The following is a 23,412-nucleotide window of genomic DNA, read 5'->3' as shown; positions in this document are numbered from 1 at the left end:
GATGAGAAAATACATTTTTTGATTAAAAAAATTGTCTCGTTAATTTGATTTTCTTTCTCTTTTTGCAACATGGAAAAAGATTACACACAGATAATGTGTCTCGTGGGTAATCGTGTAGAGAGGAGGTACAGTTCTTTAACATATGAAAGTCTGAGGACTTTTTAATGCTGTTGTTCTTTCCTTCAGGTAAAAGCTCATCATGGGTAATAGTGTTTCATGTCTTTGGTTCACTCCTGGGAGTGTCATGTTTGAAAACCAATCAAAACAGATCAGTATTCTCTGCCTTTTTAAACCATTAGTAATTCCAGTTCGTAATTAAAATTTAACATTTATGCTAATTTGACCTTTTTTCTTTAAAGTTATCAAGATGCTTTTTTTTAATAATTACAGTTAAACCAAATTTAATCCTTCTCTTTTTTTAATTTTACCATTTTCATTTTTTGATCCCTCTATATATATATTCAAAAATGTCTTATCCCTTTAGGACCAACTATGATCATGGTTTGGTCTGAAAGGTTCCCAGAGGTCTTTTAATTATGATTATGTGTTTTAGCCTAATTCAAATAGTTTTCTAGGACATAGTTTCTGCAGAGTGGAAAGAGTTGGTTAGAAATTTGCCTCTGAGTTGTAGGCGGGACTATTGGCTACTTCACTCCCCATTTCCATCAACCATGATTGAGAAATCTGTTCATACCATCTGAGTCAAAGTCATGGCCCAGGGGCCGGATCGCCGGATCCGGCCCTCCAGTTAATTATATCCTCCAGATCATTCAATTTTATTGTTATTAATGGCCTGGTGTTATCTTGCGCTTGTTTTTGATAATATTGATGAAACATATTTTTTTGGAGAGTGGAGCGGAGCAGGGAGCTTGTGGTCCACCCAGCATATTTTCTTCGCCACAAATACGCTCTTTTTCAAACTACTTTTTTTTGTCTAATATTGATTTACAACAATTTTAGTAATGATATAGTCAAATATAAAACTTTAAGCCTTATGTACTCTATGCATGGAGCTGTGTGACGTATTTCCGATTTTGAATAAGACGGCTTACTTGCTTCCGGCTGTGGCTAACAAGCGGCGCGGAAGGGAGGCCGCATCCATTCAGCGCCCATGTTAACCTATGCTGTGGTTCACACCAGGCGCGGAGGGCAATCCGTGTCAATTCTGGTTGGAAGTTACATCAAGATACATGAGAAAATCGGGTTTATTTTCAAAATATAACCAATTTTTCACAATAAAATGCCGCAATTGACAAATGTGGTCATGTTCTTGTGTCTAATCAGTCTGTAGAGATGAAAATAAACATACAATAACAATACTCGTGAGCATAGACACAAAAAAACAGACACATGTGCACACACACAGATCAACATAGTGGGCAGACTCCGGTATTGTGGAGTATCCCTAAGGATAATAATGGCGTATGGTATGGAGAATGCTGTTGAACGATGTTCTTATGCTGCACTAAGTGCGAGTACTGACCTTTACTGACCGCGAGTGAATGCAGTCCGAACGAGGTGTGTGAGTGATGCATCAGTGCCTGTAGGACGTCAACACGAGCCATATTTTGATTGTGTAATTTCCTCATTTCTAACAGTCAGGCTTATTAATTGAAGAGTATTAGTTGGCCCCTTGTGTAGTAGGATTTGGAGGGTTGAAAAATATTTTAAAAATGTACAGGAGGTCTATTGAAAAGTGGAATGGAACGGCGGAGCCGCTGTATCCACCGGTTGATTGTGATTAATATAGTGCTCATTATTCACTCATAAGGGCAGTTGCAACTAAGGCTTTCCATGTGGCTAAATTTCTAACTTGTGTCTTCTAAAGTTTTTCTCTTTGAAAGCACTTTGAATCGCATTCGTAATTGACGGGGACTACATCAGAGAAGCTGAGCTGATGAGAGTTGACTTGCTATTTGTGTCTTTAATGATCGGGTTTAATCTATAATTCATATCAGAGTGGGATCCATAAATGTGTAAGATCAAAGGTTCATTTCTGGGGCCCGTTTCAACATATTTCCTAAGCTGTGCTTTGCAGCGTAGTGTATTATCTACAACTCACTTTAATGACTCCTGCAGGAGCCCTGGAAGACATGTGTGTTTATCAGCATTTTCAAAGAATAAAAAAAAAAACCCTACAATTTGCATGCAAGCGATTTTCACAAATGAGTTTGGATGAATAAGAGCTCTATGGGAGTTTATTACCGGTGTTCTCTTCTCTGTGATTATTCCTCTTTAACTGAAATCCAGGACACAAATGGAAAACAAAGTTGTCAAAAAAAGACAGACCCCTAACAAGACCAACCTGTAAAGGTCTGTACCAAGTTCTAATAATGTTTCTGTTTGGCCTCACGCTGTCAGAGTTAATTTGCTGAATCGGCACTAGAAAGGTTTTCATTTCACAATAAAATGCACAGAAGTGGAATATGACATAAAGTAAAAATAATTGGCATATTTACAGCACACAGATGATCCCAGAGCGACAGATACCAAGGAGAAAGTGATATACAGTTATTTCCTTGTTACTTAGCAACACGAGGTGATGTGAGGAGGTTTCTTTTAATAAAGCCGTGCTTCCACTAAATCAGTAGCCTTGACCCAGTCTGGGACAAAACATTTCTGTCTTCTGCACACCACTCCTGCGCCTCTGAAAGTTTATTAAAGTTTGTCTGAGCTCTTTATTATCTGGACCTTGACGGTTCTTTAGTGTAGAAAGAAAATGTTTGGCTCAGAAATAGATGTTTTTCTGACTGAATGGAGCTGAAAGCACAAAATAGACAAGAGATGAGGGCAGACAAGAGGAAGATCTGTTTCAGACTAATGGAAGAAGATAACAAGCAGAGAATGTTTTTTTTCAATTGTGTGTGTTTAGGAACATTTTGAGTCTCTTGAAAAATATCTTTCCACTGCATGAAAGCCAACAATGCTTTTTAACACTAACATCGGAGATGACAACTAAATAACAAATGTTTTTTGATCTACTGTCACTCCTCAAGCGTTCATGCGATCAATGTAAATCAGCTGATCCTGATGTGCAGAATATTCTTTTCATATTGACTTTGCACCGATATGCAAGAGAGGAAGAGTAGAGTGGAAATGTACATTTTGTATCACGATGCAAAGTTGATTTACGTGAGCATTTCACGATATGGGTCCCATGATATGATACGGGTCCCACGGTGCAATGCTTATCACGATACAGGTCCCATGGTGCAATGCTTATCACGATACGGGTCCCACGGTGCAATGCTTATCACGAAACGGGTCCCACGATACGATACGGGTCCCACGGTGCAATGCTTATCACGATACGGGTCCCACGATACGATACGGGTCCCACGGTGCAATGTTTATCACGATACTGGTCCCACGATACGATACGGGTCCCACGGTGCAATGCTTATCACGATACGGGTCCCATGGTTCAGTGCTTATCACGATACGGGTCCCACGATACGATACAGGTTCCACGGTGCAATGTTTATCACGATACGGGTCTCACGACACGATACGGGTCCCACGGTGCAAATGCTTATGGGACAGAAATGTCATGTCCCATAAGCATTAATGCTTGTCATGATACGGGTCCCATGATACAATACGGGTTCTACAATACATTACATATCGCGATATGTCCCAAGACTGTACCAGAGGAATTTTTCACTTTTTTTTTTTTTTTTAATGGGCCATCACTGATTGGATGATATTGTTTGTGGTTTGAATTTTGTTCAAATTTGTCTCCAATGTGGGCATAGCCTACTTATAAGAGTTTTATGATTAGTAAGGAGCATATTCATGCCAAAAAACTTTCAGTTGAAATATCATCCTCACAAATATCATCATCCAATCTGCAATGTCCCAAAATACCTACCTTTTTACGTAACTTTTTTTCTGAAACGTTTCATTTTTATTTCGTTTCAGTTTTTTACAATTGTGTTTTGGTTTATGGACATTTTTTTTCAAATTTCTAAATTGTAACTTAATTTGTTTTACATTATTATTTGTTTTGTCTTTTTGATCGTCATTGTGATCTTTAAAGAGTAACCAAACCCTAAAACAACTTTTTTTGCGCTTAACCTCTATAAATGCTGTCAGTTGGTCGTTGCCAAATTTTTGACAAATTAAAAAATAACTTGTTTAATTCTTGAAAATATAGTCAAAAACTGTCTGTGTGCTACCCCTACAGGTTGAATTGAGGTATTACAATTAAATTTTGTAATTGGTCAAACCATTTAAGTCCCTCGTCATTTCAGAAGTCTCACGTCATGATCTACATCTACAATAATAGTAACAGTTCTGTTCCTCAGCCCCACCCCTCTGACTGGATTTTCATATTTTGGCTGTGGGTGGAGTCAGCCTCCAGCTTCCTTGTTTGGTCACTCTTTGATGTGTTTTTGCGTTGAGTAATTTGGTGTGATTTGGACTACTGCAGTATTTGTGTTGCCTTCAGTGCTTTTTCAAGAGACTCAGTGAGGCGGTCAGAAACCGGCACGGGAGCCTTTCACACAACACCCTTTTCCTCTGCCTCTCTTAGTGTGAAAAGCTCTTAAGTGCAGAGAAGTCGCTATCGGGGGGATTTTAAGAGAATCCACTTTAGTGCCGAGGAACTTGCTGGACATGCATGATTGTGCATCTCTTCTTGGCATATTTTTAGGGACAGTAAGTTGGGTTAAAACACTCCTAGTAGCCTTAAGCCTTGCACTGTGTCACCTCACTATGATGGGATTGTCAGCGCTCCACCCTCAGCCCTCCCCCGACTTCCTTTAATCCTCATTACAGCAGCTGAATGATCGGGCGGATGCATTCACTTACTGGCCTAATGAATATATGACAGTAAACTAAATGATGTAATTCTCCTCGTGCAAATGGGATTTTTTTTTTTTTTCCATTAGCAAACACTAACACGCTTATGTGCAGTTTGTTTGTGTACATACAGTATGTGTGTATATTTAAACTCTCTAAAATAGGGCTTCTTTTGACACACACAGAACAAAGAAGAGTCTGAACCATCTTTGGGTTTTTAAAATAACTCAGCCAAAGGGGGTGGATGAAAGCCGACACAGTGAAGGATGATGGGTAGGCAGAGGGTGTTGGGTGGGCAGAGATGGATGGGTGTATGGATAAAGGGAGAGAGCAGCAGGCAGAAGTGTGAGTTGACAGGAAATAAGGAAAGAAAAAAGGTCAACTGTGTGTCTTGGCGTTTTTTTCTTGACCTTTTACAGTCAAAAGTCAGACATTGGCTGTAGTCTACATGGACGTGTGTCATGACTTTTGTCCAGGTGGTATACCTAGATGGATGGCACTTAACAGACAATTCACCCCTATTTTCTCAGCTTACATTAATATCTTTTGAATAAATGTATCCATGCAGCCAGACACCTCAGGAAAGTGTTGAGGAACTCAAACGTTTACACTGATGTGAGCAGGATTTGATGCTTTTCAGGAAACGCCTTTAACGCCTCTGACAACAGTGCTTATTAAGAGCCGCACTGTGTAAATAGATGTTCTTGTTAATTTTTTGACACTGTTGGTAAAACGTCTTTAATAAAAATGATAGAAAAATCCTAGCAGTGCTAATATTATAACAGACTGTTCAGTATCCAAACCTGCATGACCACACAAATCACAAGCATGCTTCACCATTTAGTGTTTGGCGTTGTGGGAGAGGCCAAGTCACTGACTGCAACATGGTCGTCTTCTAGAAAGCAGCCAACGCAAATTGTAATTCCCATTACACTGCACTAGAAATCACTGAAGGCTGAGTAGCGAGGGGTTGCTGCCACAAGTTTACTTTAGTTTTACAAGTTTTATTTTGATAGGAGCTTGTGGGCTGCAATTGGCCCACAGGCCAGACTTTGGACATGCCCACATTACAGGGTTTAATCTATATGAAACTAAAAGAGTTGGTATATGCTGTATTGGGCTCTTCGAGGAGATCCTTTTTTTTTTCCTTTTTTCTTTCTAGAGTTTGATTATTGCTAGAAATATTTTTGACCTAAATGTGTTGCTAATGTAATTAGCATCCATTACATCAATTTTAAATCCTACTTAACTTTGTAGAAGAATTGTAGATCATAGAGTTACAAATGTAAACTCTATCAATATCTGTCTGTTTTTTTGTTGTAGTTTTAAACTTTTACAATTATGTAGTTTTTTTAAATAATTAATTGTGAAAAACAAGTTTATATCATAAAAAAGGAAAATAACAAAGATCAAATTTGAGCCAGTTGTCCCTTTTTCTTATATGATGTTTTCATGTTTCTATTATCTCTAACCTTATTTTCTTTCTACAACCAGCATGAGGTTTAACTCCGCCCCATCTTGCTGTTGGTCAATGTGGCTGTGACACCAAATAAAGGATCAAAGGACCAAATCGCTTTGACATCTGTAAAGAAAACCTCAATGAATCCATGTATAAGGCACTCCGGATTAATGTCAATTTTTTGTTTTTTAAATTAAGACTGTAGACTTCAAAAATGAGAGACAGAAAAGTGAAAACAAAGGGATGATGGGAAATTAGCGCAAGCTTAAGGTTTTTTTTATTTTGGCTAAAAGGACCACTGGGAACGCTTTGACAAGAGATCAAAAGATGATCAGAGTGAGTTTAAGTTGTTTTCTTTTTTATTAGATTAAAAGGAAGCCTTGAGAAAATCCCTTCTATGAACTTCCGCTTTTCTTTATAAAAGCCCATTTTTGGTGTATGTGATGGATTACAGGTTAGATTGCTGTTTGTTGTGTAAAAATCTAAACTATACAGGTTCTCCTCTATGTCTTCAAACCATTTTTGAGATAAGACGAATATGAAAACATTAGTCCGTGCTTGACTGATCCTCAAATGCAACCATCTTGCTTATTTTCAATATAACCCTCCCCCACAAGCTACAGATTGGCTCAACCAGTCGCTACAACAAACAATGTGGAAGATTTTAAGAACTCAGGTTGGAAAGCTCTATAAAATAGAACCTACAGAGATGATCACAATTGTACAAATTCATTTTCAGTTCACCTGAAAATCTGACTCCTCATCCTTTTCCCTGTGTTCTCTTTGCATCAGCGTTTTTATCAGGAATGGAGCAGATGTGCTTTTTACTCTTTGATTAGCTTGTTATTCGTCGCTGCTGGGGACCACATGTATAAAATATCATTTATAATTTCAACATCTCCAACAGATTTTAAAATGTTTGTTTCTATGTATGTGTGGGTTTTTTTTTCTCGCTTGCAAACTCAATGCTCTTCAGCTTGTAGGCCTGCTTTAATAATTCACTCTGACTTGCTTTAGCTGGCTGGCAATTGGCTCAGTCTATTGACTCAGTCAAGCATTTCACACAAACAGACAAAGACAGAGAAAGAAAAAATAAACACTAAACCTCACAGGGATTCTTTGTAAATTCTAGCACTTTAGTTTCTTTGCAGTCAAACACACCAAAGCATCTTTACAAGCGTGATCCCATAGGGATGACTCATCCAGAACCTATATGTGTTTTGCATTTTCACAATAACATTTTGAAACTAACTTGAAAAAGATATATATATATATATAAGTGTGTGTGTGTGTGTGTGGACATTGTAGATATTTTTTTTTCTTTGAAAATATTTACGCCCGCACAGATTTTTGATTGAGGAATGACACAGACTGTCTGATTTGCCCAGAGGGAATTCTGGGAGCTCGAGCTTGAAACATGAAAATCTTCATCAAAATGAATGCGGCAGCAGATATAAAGGATAAGCTGTCGGGGCTGCTGCCCACTGTTTGTCAAAGTGAATGCAACTAAAATCAAGGAAAGGATGTCATGACCACTGGATCAAAGGAAAAATACATCTGCAGTGTAAAAAATAATTTAATAAAAAAGACTAGCATTTACCTTTCTATAGGGTAAACCTTTCTATTGAGGAAGTGAGATCAATACCCAGTTATGATTTCTTCAAAGCCTCCAGAGTTCTGTGAGAAACCACACAAGTTGCTGTTTTTTTCACTATGCAGAGGCTTGAAGAGCTTGATCTGATAGTCTGTTTGTAACATTGGTACTTTGGTGTTTCAGGATCAGAATGTATCCTTTAAAATGGATCATAGATGCATCATAGTCGTCCTAGATAGACAACATTCTGCATCTACAAGAAGTCGCAAAGAATGAGTTTTAAATCTAGTTTTTTTTCTAACAGACACAATAAGTAGATTTGGAAACGATCTGCTGGGAATGATCTGGGTTTGTGCTGAAAAGTGCAGGTTATTTTTGGACTGTCTGCCTTATTCCTGTAGGTCTTTAATTCAGTTTGCCTAAAAGTCTTGGGAAAGGAGTCTACAATCATGAAAACCTTAGAACCACTTACGCTACGTACACATGTGCCGCGCGTCCAGAACGTTTTAAACTGGGTTCTTGAATGCGCTTTTACCACAATGTGTGTGTTAATTAGGGCTGGGAATCACTGGGTACCTCATGATACAATGGGATACACGATACGTGGCTCACGGTATTGATGATATTGCGATAATTGGTAAAATTAATCTGTAATAACTCACAATACATAGAAGAAGACATATTTTTTGGAAAAAATATTTTTAGCTTGAACACAATCATAATAAACAACTTGTGTCTTATTTTGTGCAACAAATAAAAGACATTGCAGCCTTGCTAAAATCAGTAACACTATGACAAGCATTGACACCAATTGAAATTTTCTGTAAAATTCAGTGTTTAAAATAGTAAACAGGAACAACAGTGTCACTATTTACTGCAAAACTGTTGTAAACAACAGAACAAAATGCAATTATTCAAATAGCTGTCATGGATATCGTTGTTCACGACGGCCAGTCTCCCTCAACGTGCACCCCCTATCTCCCTTTAGAGGAACATCTCACCAATGGATGACGAATATAACATTTTACTGCCTCTTCAAACGAAAATAAAAGATCGATACTTAGTGAAAACCCATCAAGAATCAATTGCACCATTAAATGTCGTAATATATATTGCAATATTAATATTCTGGCACACCCTTAGTGTCAAAGGGTGAATAGTATTGCGACGGTGAAGCATTTGGGGTCATTGGGGTAGATTGTAAAATGCTACACCATTTTCCATGTACCTACAGTTTGAAGAGTCTTATTGTGAAACGTCAAAACGGGGCAAATCGCTGTAGAACCAGATTTGTTTCTTCAATCTTTATTTTATCTGGTTGCTTTTAAACTAGTCAAACTCTTTAGAGACATCATGCAGGTAGAAAACGTACTAATTTTGTGGCGGCACTCACTAAAACAAGCTCTAACCAGGAAAACAAAGTACAGCAATGAGTAATGTCTATTTCACTCTAACTATTGTAAATTACAGACTGCAGAATCCGAGCTAATCCCGATGAATCACTGCAATCATTTTAAAATCATAGTTTTTCCACTGGTGGATTCTACGGTTATGAACATACTTATTTCTCTAGATATTTTTCTCACTCCTTTTTTTTCCTGCTGAAACATTAAAATGACTCAACCAAGTCACAAATAAACATTTTTTTCTGTTGTATTGATAGGTAGACTTATTTACTACATCATGTTTTTGTTAGGTTTCTTTGCCAGTGATTTGGACTTCCTCAGTTTCCCACTGAGTTCTTTTTCATGACTACTCAAAATGTGCATAACTTAGCTTTTTTTCTACACTGGTTTACCGAAAACTCTGTTCGCAAAGACAACCGATATGTTTTCATAAACAAGTGATTTATTCAAAGAAATGATCTCCAGACCAACTGGTCCAAGTGGAAGCTGAAAACAGATAAAAACAGGTGCTGTGGATGAACTGAAGCAGACATGAAACGTGGCAGCAGGACAGAAAATACATACGAAAAAAGAAGAGAAATAAAGGAAAAAGACTTATCTAACATTGAATATTCACTAACTTTGGTGTCAAGAACATTTGAAAAGCGGATTTAAAAGCAAAACTTGGTCTCATACATCATCGTGACTTAGTTTCACTTCAGGTTTTAACTCAGATCTTTGATTTTAGCTGCTTCCATCAATTGTGTTAAAGACTGACTCCAATAAAAATAGAGTTTTTATCATGTTTTTGTGGCATTTTTCTTAGGATAATGGACATTTGTTTGGAAAATTAAGCTCAAAATTATATTTCTGAGTATTCCTTTATCAAAATCGTGAATCGTAAATTAACATTTTGAAAGCTTGTAGGTGTGGCGTAGAAGCTACTACGGCAAGCCACAAGGTTCCTTCTCTGCTCCATTTTGACAAATCCACTTATACATGACCAGATCCAATATTTTTCAGTTTTTGTTGCACCGTCATGTTAGGTTGGGGGTGTGAGGAGCTGTAAGCTAGCAGGAGAGCCTGTAAACAGATCGGTGATGGGAAGTGGGGGCGGGCATCCTCAGTACCAACAGTTAAGAGGTGAATTTATAATGAACTACAATGAAAAAAAGTGAAACATTGGATCAATTAACAAAAGTTCTGTAATTTTTTATATTTAAAATTATTCGTTTTATCAAATTATATTTTTTAGTTGGTTGTTTACAACTTAAAACTTAATTTGATATTAAAAAAAGATTATTTTAAATATAATAAATAACAGAGCTTTTGTTAACTGATCCAGTATTTGACTTTTTACAGTGTACTGTTGCTCTGCATAAACAATCCTAGAAAATGACACTTTTTATGTAAAATTTGGCAAAAAAACAACATAATCATAATTTAAAGACCAGAAGGAACGCTTTTATAATACATGAATGAAAAGAGTGTATCCATAGTGGCCTCTATACCCACGCAAAAGAAACTGAGTAATTTATTTGTTATTTCATCTCTTACTGCAACCAAAAATGTTTAATTTGTAACAAAAAAACTAGTACTTTCTTAGATAAAGATGACTTTTGGTTATATTTCTGAAACATGCTGTCCTGCTTAAATCCCCCCCAGTGTAGAAAGTGTATCAAAACCAACACTGTGCATCCCTCATTTGTCACCTTTTCACTTTTAAATAAATGGCGTCCACATCCTCTGCTTGCGTTAACCTTTCTTTATCCAGCATCCATCTCTGTCTCCCAGTCCCCTCCTCTTCCTCCCGTTCACACTCTGTTGCCTTCATTTTCTTTTTAGCCCTGTCATATCCTCACACTCCCGTCCACCTAACTCTTTGCCCTCATTCTTTTTCCCTCAGCATCATTTTGATCACCACTCTCCTCTCCATCTCTCGCACTCCTTCCCTCCTTCCTGCTGGCTCAGCGGGGATAGAGGCAGCCTTTGTTTCAGTGGTGTCCTCTGTCCTTTGAAGGAGGAAGACTGAAAGGGCATCAGGGAGGGGTGGGGGGTGGGGGGTAGATCCTGACAGAGGAGGAAACGTGTTAGAGCAGAATAGAACCTGAAAAAGTTTAGTACGAAAAGACAAACAAAATGGAAGAAAATAGAGGAAGAAAGAACAACATGTGTGATGGATGGTTGAGGTTGCTCATGTCATCGATATCCTCTTGCAACAGCGTTTGGGTCGGATTTCCAGCGAAGGAGGATCAATCGTCAGACATGAGCTTTCTGCTTTGCACAATGGGTTCAAGCTAAGTAGTTTATAGATAACTAGGATGTTGTATGCAGACAGTTCTTCAAAATGTGTACTATATTTTCAAGAGGATAAGTCGCAGGACATTAAAGAAAAGGGGGGAAAAAAACGTGTAGAAGTCATTCTGGAATATTAAGTCGTACTTCTGAACACTTCTGAACAAATCCGTCAAGCCGGCACATTGCTGTGTTCACACCAAATGCCATTTATGCATCAAATTTGTGCCCCCTTCCTCACTTTTGAAGTATGTCAAATTTGATGCTCAATACTTGTTCATAAACTGGAGGCTCCTGTTCTGTTAGGGAGACGCTACAGCCAAGATTTTAGCCTCATTGCTACATGGAAGCATTGACTGTATATGTCATTTACAATGCATGGAAGACATAGGCTATGTCCAAATTCCTTCATTACTCACTATATAATGCATTATGTAGTAGTGTTAGGTGGATAAAATCAATTAATCAATCTTCTGAATCGATCTAAGCTTAATAGATCAATAATTGATCAATAAAAGTAGAGATTAATCAACGTAAAATAATAAAGTCCACTTACTTGATGCTGACGTAAAATGGGATTTACCGTTGGATGACTACATGAACATATTTTAATGTAGTTTTTTTTTTAAACCTGTCCACATTTTCAGCATCAGAACACAGTGGAATCACAAATAGACGTAAAATGTTCGTAAAAAAAGAGCCTGGTGTCTGCATTGTTTTTAAGATCCAGGGCACAGCAGAGTCCTGCACTGTATAGTGTTGGATACAGTAGTAGTTGTTATGGATTAGGGTGGGAATTTGGACTTAGCCCATGTTTGATTTGGACGGCTTTTCTTCTTCTGCATTGCAGTCAGTAACAAATATGGTCACGCATGTCTACATTGCCCTCTAGTGGTTGTTAGTGGGAAAAAATATATATATATTTTTAATCACATATGGGTTCCTCCTGAGTATAAGTCACGTCTCAAGCCAAACAAAAACTGCGACTTATTATCATAAAAATGTGGTGCATCAAATAAATCAGAGGGGAACCAAAGATAATCCCACAAACTTCTCTGTAACAGACCTCTAAGCATTGTTGGTTGGCTTTATTTTTTCCTTAAATATTGATTTTTTTTTCTCCCATGATTTTCTCTCTTGCAGTGAGGAGTACAAACCAGAAGATTTTAGACCTGGACCCTTATCTAAGATGTTATGTTGCTGCTGTAACATGTAAATCCTGAAGCAGAGTGCATCCTGCTCTCGTCTTTGAAGGTAAGAATAATGTTCAGGTTTTCATTCAGCTTTTCTTGTAGCTCTTCTACCGATATTCCGTTTTCCATTTGTTTTTCCACTTTTCTATTTTGTCGACTCCCATGTTAAGAAGCCTAAATAAAAGTGCCTAATAAAAGCCCATTTAAGAAGCAAAAGGACTGATAAACAACATAATGTATGTACTATTTGGCACTGATGTATGTAATCAGAGAGCATTATTTTTTTATCCTTTCAATAAAGACATTAAGTGAAAAAAAACATCCTCACGTGGAGCTCAAAGGTAAACTTCAAAGGAACAAAAGTGTAAAAACATATTTTAAACCATGATGTCTCTTTTTATCTGGTATTTTTAATATCGAAGTAGATGAGTTAGCGCTAAAGGCTAATTACAGTTTAGCTAGCAACTGTTCTATGGTAATTAAGTTAACAATACTCAACATGTTTTTATTCATTTTCTTTTTTTGTCATGTTTGGCACTGTCACATAATGTAAAAATGTAAATGACAAAAAAAAAACATTGCAAACAAGAAATAGCAATTAGCTATTTAGCTTAGTCTCTAGCTGATATGGTCTTGGTAAAAGAACGTTAATAACGTTTTTGGTATTGTTTTAAAGCAAAGTTTAATAGTATGCAGGCTTTTCTGCAAAAAATAGAGTAAAAATAGAAAAAGAACATTGTCTTAAGAAAAAAATAAATCACTTAAAAAAAGTAAAATTACCATTCAAAAACAAGGCTTTTGCTTAAAAATATTATTTCAAGTAAAAGCAACTAGTTTCAAGACTATCTGTCTTCTGATGTTTTCAAGATAAAACAACCTAACAAGATGTTTAAGATTTATCGTCTTAAAACACGTCATTTTAGATTACTGAAAAGTGAATTTTGTCTTAAAAAAGTGTAATAAGATATTTATAGTAGAAACTAGACAAAATAACTTAGTGAGCTTTTGTGTTGTTGCAGTGTATAAGCGGTGAGTAGCTTTTACTACCCCTACAAGAAATCTTATTTGGTTAATGACATATCAAAATCCAAAAGGAAGTACCACAAAAGCATTTGAAAAAGGGAAATAAAGTAGCTTATTGTTAGACAGAATTACATCAGAATAAATGATATAAAGTCCAATAACAATTTTTTTGCTAGTTCTAAGCAATTGGTTTGTATTTTGAGTTGTATGTACCTAATTGTTTATATTAAAGTGAGAAAATCAAAACTAGTGTCAGAAGTGTCAAAAATCAAAGTATGAACCAAATGGAAATACGACCTTAGTACAAGTTGGCCCATTTTAATACATCCAAAAAATCTGAAACTAGTGCTTATTCTTAGAAAATTAAACACAATTTTTTAAATCTATTCATATTAAAACTGTCTAAGAGATTTAATGTAACTTCTCCATTTTGTAAAGTTATTCTGTTGAATAAAATCCTTTTAGAAGTCTTTCGTAAATCATTTGATATGAGTTTTTTTTGTCTTGAATCAAGTTTTTCTATTATAAAGAACGTTGAGCAAAATGATTTTGACTTAATTTTTGTAATAGTTTCAATATTTCTCGATTGTAGCTATTGATTGGACAAAATACTTATTGTCTATACTGATTTTGAAAAAAAAACTTTGAAACGTTTAGATCAAATATAAATAACAACAATTTAAAACTTGGTAAAATGTGTCCAAAAATGTTTTTAATCCTTGCAAATGTCAATAAGTTTGGATTGTTGCTAGTTAAACACATGTCAATGTATCTAATTAGTGCATTTTTTTATCTGCCAAAATAAACTATTGGAGTATATTTAATCAAATGCTTCTGTATGAATTTCAGTTAAATTTAGAGCATTCATAAGAAGAATGTTCATCTGGATTCCAGTTAAATCTTCACTTGTGACTGTAAACCTAATCATGTGTGAGTGTCTTCAGCCTTCTGGTTAAAACATCTTGGCTTTACTTTCCTATCTACATTCTCTCCCTGATCTCTCTTCTAATGGCTTCAAGCTGCAGCCTGCCAGCTTATAATCTTTAAAAAGGCATTCTTTGTTAGAAATCCACCTCTAACCTTCGAACCCCAAGAGGCTCAGCTGCTGATCTGTCGCCTTTATGGCCTTCCTTACTTTAGTTCTGTCTTTTTTTTCTTACCTACTTTTCTTTTTCTCTCCAAACCTGGTTGTTGGATGTACTTTAATAACCTCAGAAGATCCCAATGGAATGTGGCTGACTGCTGAAATCAGCTATAAAAAAGCAGAGGGGAAAGAAAGAGGGCCAAAGGAGGGTGGACAGAAGAGCTGCAGTATGCAGAGTATCTGCTTAGTTTAAGAGGAAAATGAGAACCGCACTGCAAAAACTGAATCTTAAGAACGTAAAAAGGCAAATTTGTCAAGAAAAATTGACATATTTTCCACTATGGAAGACAAATAATATTATCTGGAAAGTTTGTCAAAAGCAAAATAAGTTAGTTTGAGAAAATGTTCACATATTTTTTAAATGTTTACTTTTGAAAGCTAAGTCCACAATAAGTAAAAGTTGTTTTTTTCTTGAAATGAGCGATCAGTCCTGGGTGGACCCTGCTTTTACCCAAACAGTAGCTGGGATAGGCCCTATCAGAAGTATTGACTGTAGATATCTCGCTCCTGGAAATTTAAAAAATGTAAACTGTTATTGGTTTGCTACTGAATTTCATTCTTTGATGTTTTTGTTTTATTTTTTAATTGAAAAAATAAAAAAATCCACAATTTAATACATCTTGCAGAAAAATATCAGCAATAACTGGCACAGTAAGCATGGTGCGAGGGTTAAAAAAATCAGTATAACACACCCGTTTCACCTGCTCCAACCTTTTTGATCACTTCAACCTGATGCCCGCAGCATACCCGTAGATAAAAATGTGCATGAACCTTTTTGTTCTTCAGGTTCAAGCGGTCTATGACCTTAATATTTTGTGCTGTAGTTTGTTCATTTTTCAGCCACTCATAGGGATAGTTGTGACAAAGGTATAAAGTAGAAAAGACAAATGGTTGATCCCATACTCAAATCTTTTTGCATAGTATTTCCACATTTGACATGACGGATTTGCATTACAGGTAACGCACAAAGAAATATTATTTTCTTTTTTTATCTCATTAATACATCTGACCTTAGTACCAAAAATGTAAGTTATTTTACCCTCAAATTAGGGTTTACCTTTTCTTCACTCTTTGACTTCTATTATTGAAAAAAAGTGAGTCATCCCTCCCTCTCTCCCTCCACCCGTCCATCCATGTTTACTGCTTATCAGGTACTGGATTACAGGGACAAGATTTCGAGGTGAAACGCCCAAACCTTTTTTTTCTCCAATCACCTTTTCGATTCCAACCAAGATACCACTCCAACCTTTCCATTTCAGCCGGGAGATATGATCTTTCCAGTCTGACAGAGGCTGCTCTAACATCCCCCTTTACACTGACAGATTATAAAAATCTGTCCACCTCCGGGCTTCACAAAGAACAAATTAATCCCAGAGGAGCCCAAGATATTTGAATTCTTTGACTCTTTCAGAAACCTTAAAGACGATTCTACACTTTTTTTTAATGAATCAGCTTTAAACTTCACTGCAAACATCCCATGATTCCTTTGGAGGTCATTCAGGGTGATTATAACAGAACAACATCATCTGCAAAAACACTGAATCCAATCAATGCCTGGCAAAATCTGAAGTTATCTACAGCAGTTCTAACTCCTCTGAACCAACGGCGCAAAGGTTCACTGGAGTCAGGTCCACCCTAATTATCAGGATTCTTTCATTAGAAATCCTGTTTGCAATGAAATACCAAATAAGCAGCAACTGTGGACAGAAGTGCTCAGCATATGCACTGCTTTCATTCTCACCTCCTGTTGTGTTAATGTGCAGACACACCAAAAGTGTGAAACACGACTTCTTTTTTTCTTCTTTTCCATCTCTGGGAGCTTCAGGGTGGGTGTGAAAATTAGATATAGCAGTAAAAGGCAGAGAGGGATGGAAGATGAACCCACAGATGCTGTTTGGGAGAAAAGTGCGGCATGTGTGAGAGTTGTTGTTTGGTCCGTGTCTTGACAGTGGGGAATTTACCACGAACCATGGATCCTGCGGGAAACACTCACCTCACATCTTGACCATGTGTGTGTAGGGGTGTTTCTGTGTGTGTGTATAGGTGTTCATGTGTGTGACAGAGAGAGAGAGAAACCCCAAACTGCTGAGCATATATAAAACCAGAGTCAAGGTCAAGTGTCCCAGTATTGTTCTCTGATGAATGACTTCTGACATGAGTGTGTGGACTGATGGATGGAAGCACAAGAGGCTCAGCAAAAAACGTAACAGATCTGTTGTAAATATATATATATATATATATAATTATAATTATGATCACGCCGTTTTTAGTCAAAATGAAAGGAATGAAGACATAGTTTCTGCAGAGCTGCAGGAGTTTAGTAGACAGTCACCTTGTTGAAACTCTGCGGTTCACCTTCAAAGTCCCGCCCAGAGATCAGAGACCAGAGATCCACATGTGGATTCCAGTCAAGCTGATCACCCGAGATCTAGCTGGATCAAACATCTCCAAAAATAACTGGAAAAATGTCAAATGGACAGCACTGCTGAGAAGGGAAATTTGTATTTTCTGGGCTGCCTGGCAGCCACACAGGCAGACTGAAGTACAGCCACGTGGAGCTTTGAGGTCTGTGATGTTGTAAAAACAGTTCATTAAACAATTTGGCGGTTTCCACAGCAAAATGAATCCCATTATTCCACAAGGATTTTTCAGTTTTTGCATATTTTATGTAGTGTGTAAAAATGTAAAATGAAAAAAAAAGACAAAATAAAGGCAGTGTCAAACAGGTGAGGTTGTGCTGATTAAAATGATACCAAATAAGAAGGCAGGTATAGGGTTGGGCACCGAAGTTCGGTTCCAAGTATCCGTTGTGATTTGCGCGGTTCTACCGAAACCGAAAGATGCGGCTGCAAACGGTGCCGGATTTCGGTTCCAAATTTCATTGAAGTTTCATTTGTCTGTGGACATGTCAATCACTTGTACTCCCTTCTGATTTTTTACGATTCAGCCTATCTATTTACTTTCTTGTGTTCGTGGGCGGGCTCATATAAAACCGCCAACAGCGCATGCGCGCGCATCTAAAATGCCGAAGCTAAAGCGCTCGAAGGTCTGGCTGTATTTTACAGCAAAAACGGAAAATTCAGCCACGTGCAACCGATGCAGCAAGATTATCTCGTGTGGCAGAGGTAACACCTCAAATCTCAGCAAACATTTGACCACGCATGGGATTGCATTAAATGCAGAAAATTGCACGGTCTTTCACTGCTGGGGGGGTGTAAAGCGTGAAGGAACACACTCTAGCACATCCTCCGGAGCTAGCATGAGCATTTTGGGTCAAGAAGAAGAAGAGCCCGGTGAGGAGGACCCAGGAAACATTGAGAGCAGGCATGACACATCCGCTGACGGAGACGATTTTGTCAGCAACGTCGGTGGGCGGGACTTTCGCTGTGAATAGTGGAGTTTCCGCAATTTTTAAACAACGCTGGAGCCCCATCCCAAAATGAAACAATGAATCGTTTCCTCCTTGTTGGGCTGCTAATAGCAGAAAGCTCGGCTCGGCTCCGCCCACCACCACAGCGGGTCGTCATCATCTGCTGCGCTTTGCAGCCGTGTGATTGACATTTATCTTCCGCCTTATTTTATTGAAATAAAATATTGCTTTTGCCCAAAAACAACTGCAAATAAATGCCACATTCCTGATTTAATTTAATAAAATGTCAGGCTAAAATTTCAAGGAAGTTTAAGTTTATTTAAGACGGAGTTTTATATTATGCTTTATATTACGTGCGCACAGCTGCACGGCAGGAGGGAGTCTGCGCTTGTTTGAAGCCGTTCTGCTTTGGATTTAGGAAGATAAAGGCATTATTTTTTATTACTGAAGTACCGCAATAAGCACCGAAAGGGAACCGAAACCGAAACCAAAGAACCGCGGTAGCACCGGAACCGCATCAGATCCCATCGGTGCCCAACCCTAGGCAGGTAGCATTTAAATTCAAAATACAGAGTTAGATTCAAAAGTAGACAAAAACTGAGTTTTAGGGCCTAAGTTCCAAAACTAGGTTAATAATAGAAGTTTTAAATGTACAATTGTCTGTGTGATTTCATATTGTGATTATTTGAAGATAATAAGATAAAAAATGTGAAATAAATGAATCGAAATTAATTGCAATTACATTTTTTTTTTTAGGTTTGCGATTAATCAGTTTTTTAATCGATTCCCGGCCTTACTTTAAATCCTTATAAGTCAAACAAGTCTAAATAAGCAGAAAGTGCAAAATTCAAAATTACTAAATTAACTGTTTATTGTTGTCCGTTCAAACACCAGTAAGTGAAAAGTGGTCAAATTTGCCTCAGTTTGGTCCTCAAAACAGCTTGTCTCAGTACAAAAAAAAAAAAAAAATCCCAGTGTTTTTCTTTTTTTGGCTAATATGTCATTTTTAATTGAGTTTTGTGAATGTTTTATTGGGAGCCCAGATTTATGAAACCAATTTTTGAAGTGTTCCTCTTTTAATATGTTGCTTTACTCTTTAATTTAGCCTTTCTTCCCTTTAAGTTTGGTTAGTAACGATATTAATAGATAAACCAAAGACTACAGTCACACACCACTTCAGTAAATCTTCTATTCTTTTTTTCTCTACAGTGTAATACCCCTCTCTCTTATATTCATTAAACCCATGTACTTTAAAAAAAAAGTAATTACCATGTATTTTTTTATTTAGAACTTACTAAATAAATTTATGAAAGTTTCCTTTTAAACTGACACTAAAAAGTATGTTTTGATGTTTTCATCTTTTATAACTTGGCTAATTAAGAAATTCTGTTGATTTTGTGCTTTAAAAAAAAATCTCTTTTTTGTGCAAGTATACTTTCAATGATCATAGCAGTAACACTCAACAGTTAGGAAAAACCTGATGCAGAGGCAGATATTTCAGCTCAGTTTTATACAGCCCCAATATCACAAAAGAATTGCCTCATTGACCTTCATGCTGATTTTACAGAGGCAGAAGGTTGGTCGTGAAATATAAACAAAATATTTCAAATAAACATTACAGTATCAGACATAAAGAGACATGTTCACAAAATACAAAAATAAAAATAGAAGAACTAAATGTCAGCATCAGGAGCGGCAACGCTTGATTTCTGCATCTTTGGTCGATCCCTGAGCTAAAGAGTGCTCTGCAAGGAATTAGCATTTTATTTTAAAGATGCTGAACTTTAATATTTACCATTACACCTTGTGACAGAGTACTGGATGCGGTTCCAGATGCAGGTTAGCGTACCAGAATCGAGAGTTGGGGACCCCTGATTTAATGGGAACAGCCAGCACGTCAAAAAATTACAAGTTGGGAACCGGGAACCACCATCTTTCCAAAGATCTCTGCATATTTTTATTTTCATCTCTTTGCTGCTTTGTTATCTAAGGTAGAAGAAATGGAGGGTGAAACAGGAAGTGAGGGCAGCCATATTTGTTTATTTTACACCGACAGCTTAAAGTCGGCTGAAAAGCACAGATGAATAACTAAAGTGGACAGAGCCCGTGTGAGCAAGTTTTCAGAGAGATGCTGTTTCCCTCAGGGAATTCTACAAATGATATGGAAAAAAAGTAATACAGCAGAGAGTAAAATACATTCAAGTTCAAAAACTTTAAAGATAAAAATATGTTCACCTTTTGAAAAACGAAGCAAACTTTTTGATTCAAATCCAAACTTTTGAGGATGATTTGATTCGACCGTTTCAGGAAATGTACATACTTCTTCCAGTTGGAGTTTGAACACAAAAAGAAAAAAAGTTTGTCTTTTTTTGTTTTTCAGAAATGTTGCTGGACCAGTTCTGTAAAAAAATATAAAACCCAAGGAAATTAATGATTGCATATTATGAAAAACTGATGTTTTTACTAAAATGACAATTTAACTCCAATCACCTGAAAGAAAGGGGGAAAAATGCTGATTGAAGCCTAACTCTCAATACAGGTGCATGTGACTAAGGCTTTAGACTGGATACTGAGAGAGGAGCTGTTGTTTTGTACGAAGAAGTCTGGAATGGTGGAGATGGTGATGGACAGACTGACATATGAGGTTAGACAGGAATCTCCGTGGAGATGACATTGTGCCATGTGGGGAGAGCAGGAAGGAGGTGGAGGAACATCTACAGAGTATCTGTGTGTAAATGAGAAAGACTCAAGTCAGGCTACAGGAAGTAGAGGTGGAGCAGAGTCCGTAGAAACAGAAAATGGGGAGAAAAGGTGTGTGCAATCAGGTTGGAAAGGGTGGAGGAAAGTTTGAGGTCTGATGTGTGACTAGAGTATCATCTAGAAACCAAGGACAGGTGTCAAAGACTGTAGTAAAAGCAGTCATGTTGTTGGTTTAGGGTCTTTAGAGAGAATGTTAAGGTTCTCTTTGGGAGTGATGATGAAGGATCAGAAATGGATACATGGGAGGAATTGACCATGGAAGATGTTTTGGAGAGAAATACAAGGGAAGCAATTTGAGACGGTTTGGACAAATTGAGAGGATGAACAGTGCTGATGTCAGAGAAAGGATGCTAAGGTTGGAGCTTCAAGGAAAGAGGCCTTAGTGGAGACCAAAGAGAAGGTTCATGGATGTAGTAAAGGTAGACATGAGGATGGATATTGGGAGAGAAGATGATGAAGAAGAACAGGGTTAGATGGAGGTGGATGGTTCAGTGTGGTGACCCCTAAAGAGAGATTCCAGAAGACAAAGAAGATTTCCTACATAGTTTAATGGCTATCCATCTTTCAAACCTGCTTCATACCTTTCTGGGTCAGTAATATGCTAATAGATGATTCACCTGGTTGATGGTTCACCTATTGGATGGGTCAAGTATTGGATGGGTCAATTGTTGGGTGGGTCAATTGTTGGATGGGTCAGTTGGATGGTTCGCCTGGTTGATGGTTGATACTTCACTTGATGGATGGTTCACAGTCAATTCCAGGGTTTACTTAGCCCAGAACATCCAATTTTTACCTTAATTGGACTAAATTATCTAATGTGAAAACATTAGTGGTCTAAATATTCTTACAGATTGGTTAAACAGAGTTAATTAAACTTTTTTTTTCTGAAGTAAATCTAGAAGTGACTTATTCATCTGTATGGGAAGAGTGGTTTGAATGCACTCAGGGGCTTAAAAACCACAGATTTCTATCAGCAGGTTGTTCTCTAACTGCATGATGCTAACAGAATTTTTTTAAGTTGACAAAAACCCTTAGACAACCTTAAGTGACTCAAATCAGACTAAAAGAAGAGTCAAATGTTTTAGTAAGTCAGATTTCCTGAGCATTGTGCCATCTTACTGAAGGCATCACAGAGCGCTGAGTCAATTATATTATCCCTTAAATTTTTTTTTTTCTAAAAAGGAAAAAATAATAAAAAGATAAGAAAAATGTTGGTCAATTTTGAAGTTGTGGTTTAAATCTGTCAGATAAATAAAACTACATGTAGATATTTTTATGATCAGGTGCAGTAAAAAGACACATCTTAAGTTGTGTCGTTTTTCCATGATTTCAGAATAAAATGTGCTCAAGTTAAAGTAATGACTTTTTGGTCTCTATAGCAAGTCACAGACAGAGATGTGAAGAGTTAAAAACTCATCAGATAAAAGAGAAGGAGAGAAAGAGCACAGGGCAAAGGCGACGAATGAAGAGGAAGTGGTTGAAAAAGATGGGTTAAAGGTCAAAGTAATAAAAGATATTAGAGTTTAAGAGGTGAGAATAAATGAGACATTGGGGTCATTTCTTTTTCTCTTTCCTTTTCCATCCTTTTCCAACATTTAAACCTGTTCTTGGAAAAGCTTCTTTTTTAGCATGAAGCTCTTACTGATTCATATCCTCGTCTTTGGGGATTTGATTTTCTTCTTGCACTCTTTCCTTTCTGTCCTTTCGGTATATAAAAAAGGATTCAAAAATAAAAATAGCAAATGTGAAGCGATGTGGGGAAAAGTGAGTTGGCATTTTACAAACAGGACATGTACAGAGATTTGGGAGAACACGACATGAAAAATAGCAAGAAAATCTGACATCCAAATGACTTAATAAAAAGGTAAGAAATTAGATTTAGATGAAAAAACACAAAGATAAAAGGAAAAAGGTAAGAAATTATGCAATGAGAAGGAAAAAGAAAAAGACTCCTTTTTCTGTTTTTGAAGACCCTCTCCAATTATCTTTTGAGTGCTTCCAGTGGTCTTTTAATTATGATTGTGCTATTTTTAGCCAACATAAAAGCTGTGTTGTTTCTGCAGAGCGCCTGTAGTTCATTAGAAATTAGCCTCTGAATTGTGGACAGGACGGTTGGTGTGGAGCAACCCCACTTCCCCTTCCCGTCACCAATAATTGAGAGCTCTTTGTTTACACATCGGCTGCTAGCTTACAGCCCCTTTCACCCCCAACCTAAAGGCAGTGTCACACTTCTGCTACGTACGGTTTGAACATTGTCCGCCTATGTAATTTAAATCTTTTCTTAATTCTTGCATTCATCATTGTTGATTCAATTCAATTCAATTCAATTTTATTTATATAGCCCAATATCACAAATTCAATTTGCCTCATTGGGCTTCATGCCTGT

At 37.1% G+C, this 23,412-nt stretch overlaps 1 protein-coding gene across 2 annotated transcripts in view; it reads left to right on the top strand.

Annotated features, from left to right (window-relative positions):
* The window catches only part of lrfn5a (leucine rich repeat and fibronectin type III domain containing 5a), a 144,434-nt gene that overhangs the window by 56,588 nt on the left and 64,434 nt on the right, over positions 1-23,412 (top strand). The window contains exon 3 of one of the 2 annotated variants that reach the window (XM_024274494.2): positions 12,680-12,790. The gene's annotated coding sequence lies outside the window, so the exon portion shown is untranslated. Of the gene's footprint in view, positions 1-12,261; positions 12,791-23,412 lie in introns of those variants that run through there. The other variant, XM_036209877.1, reaches the window with a different exon arrangement.

Source organism: Oryzias melastigma, linkage group LG22 (genome assembly GCF_002922805.2).
Source record: "Oryzias melastigma strain HK-1 linkage group LG22, ASM292280v2, whole genome shotgun sequence".
Classification (NCBI taxonomy): Eukaryota; Metazoa; Chordata; class Actinopteri; order Beloniformes; family Adrianichthyidae; genus Oryzias; species Oryzias melastigma.
The sequence above is the reverse complement of the archived record's forward strand: the minus strand, read 5'-3'. Positions and strand labels throughout refer to the sequence as shown.